This window comes from Lathyrus oleraceus, chromosome 6, assembly GCF_024323335.1.
Source record: "Lathyrus oleraceus cultivar Zhongwan6 chromosome 6, CAAS_Psat_ZW6_1.0, whole genome shotgun sequence".
Classification (NCBI taxonomy): Eukaryota; Viridiplantae; Streptophyta; class Magnoliopsida; order Fabales; family Fabaceae; genus Lathyrus; species Lathyrus oleraceus.
In genome coordinates, this window is record NC_066584.1 from 78,861,806 (window position 1) to 78,864,141 (window position 2,336).

Here is a 2,336-nt window from a genome sequence, read left to right on the forward strand (position 1 = left end):
TCAATAACTCACACAAAACACACACACGAAATTTTAACAATATACTGCACCGATTCGATTACTTCCTTAGGTTTAGAACTTCTCTATAAATAGCAGTGAAGAGGCATGTGCTTCGGTCTTGATTTGCAGCAGATCCAAGATCTCTGCACAATCTTTTGAAGATATGATCTCAATCAAATCAGATGTTTCCTAAAATGTCTTGACATCGTTACTTCGTAAATAAGTCGAGACACAAAAGTCTTATGCTTTATGGAAAACGCTCCATAATATATGTGAACTAAATCTTGAGATAAAAAAATAAGAGACTAAATCTCACAAGATACTTAAGTTAGGTCACGCTGAATGTTGAAACAACATGTCACAAAATCTTGTTTAACATCTGTCAAAAAAACTTGTTCTTCGAAAATGCAACCAATCACAATATGTCAGACTTAACAAGGCAGAAAGACAATGAATCTCTTTTTGAAGCATGGGAGATATACAAGGATATGTCGAGGCTTTATCCCCATCATGGACTTGAGTAGTGGTTGAATATCCATATTTTCTACAATGGTCTCCTGTACAACATTAAGCTGAATTTAGATGATGTCACTGGCGGTGCTCTAATGGATAAACCTTACTAAGAAGCATATCAACTCATTGAAAACATGGAACAAAATCACTTCCAATAGGGAGGTGAGTAAACATCTACAGAGAAAGCACCACTAAAGAGCGGAATGTATGAAGTTATTGGCATAGATCGTGTCAATGCTAAAGTAGATGCACTTACCCAAAAGATTGAAAGTTTGACTATAACTCTGTCAACTATTATAGCTGTTGTGACACCCAACTATGAATTATGTGGAACACCTAGGTGTAGCGGTAAATTGATGACCATTAAGCTATGGATAAACTTAACATCAATAAAACCAGAGTCACCACCACGCTTTTATTGTTTCCAAAGGAAAAGGGAAAAGTACGAACAAATCCCAAAGATAAGAACTTTTCAAATTAAAACTAATAAAATGCCAGAGATTATAGGTAAGGGGGTTGGTTACACAGAGGGAAGGTGTTAGCATCCAAAGTGTCCTAGGTACTCCTAGGGAGCCCTTTTTTATGTGTGTATGTGTTTTTGGTATAAAATGATGTTTGCAATAAATAGAGTGTGTGGATGAGAAAAGAATTCATTAATTATATTTTTGTGTTTGACAAGACCTTCGGACTTGTGCCTACGTACCAACATAAAAATGAGGGATCAAAACCTCGTAGTTCGTGGTATCAATTTCAAAGTGAGTTGATTGCTTTTAACAAAAATTTAAATTTTAAAGAGGCACAAAGGGCCTAAAAGAGTTTGCATGAGTGTTAATCCTTTTTTATCTTTTGAAATTTTAAGTCAATATGGTTAAGTTCATTTACAAGTTTGATTAAGAAAAGAGTGTAAAAATGAAATGGCATAAGGCCAAGGTTTCTAATTTGCAATAAAGAGTCTAAGTTAGAAATCAGAAGCAAAGAAGATTTTAAAAAGGGGGAGAGATTTGAAATTTAAGAAATTGGAGTTGATAAAGAGACTAATCCTAAGCAAAAAAAATTAAAAGTTAAGGGTTGAAAAGATATGACCAATGGGATGCAATCCAATAGACAAGAATGTCATATAGAAACCCAATTTTCCTTTGGACTTTAAATCAAGCAATATCAATAGGAAAGTAACAAAATGAAGAGCAAGGCATCAAATAAAGATAGCCACATCCAAGCTAGCAACTTCACAATCCTCTTCGTAATCTTCCCATGTATCAGATGACATGCTCCTTGAATGGCTCAAAATAAGGCATTAGACACAGGTTTAAAGTAACATTTGCATCAGGACCATGTAGCCATATGAACTCAAATGGATCCCAATACTTGTATCAGATGAAAGCTCAATTCACAATAACCTGGTTTCAGAGATGTTGGCATTGGCCAAGTCCTTTTGTACGGAGAATGTTGCCTAATTCTAAGTCCAAAGCTCAGATCAAATCCAATAGTCCACACAAACATTTTTTAGGGGTTTTTGTTGTTTATTATGTATTTTAAGGTCCTAAGACCACAAACACAAACAAGGTACACAAACAAATATATACAATCACAATATGTGGCTCAAGTGAGCAAAGTAAAAATGGCATAAACGTAAACAAGTTAAATGATATGTAAAATGGCAAATGAAATGATAAATGACTTGAATTTAAAGTACATAAAGTAAATGACTTGAAATTAAGAGCAATAATAATAAAAGTTAGTCAAATTGTTAGTTGGTTAGATGTTAGTGAAGTTTTGCTTTTCAATTGTTTAAGTCATTCTTTGGAGAACACTTAACCCTCTAT

The 2,336-nt window shown here is 34.0% G+C and overlaps 1 non-coding gene across 1 annotated transcript; it reads right to left on the reverse strand.

The window, feature by feature from the left end:
* Window positions 1-413: 413 nt before the first annotated feature.
* On the reverse strand, window positions 414-517 carry LOC127099317 (small nucleolar RNA R71). Its single transcript, XR_007793834.1, has one exon. It is a non-coding gene; the product is annotated as a small nucleolar RNA R71 (small nucleolar RNA).
* Window positions 518-2,336: the final 1,819 nt, after the last annotated feature.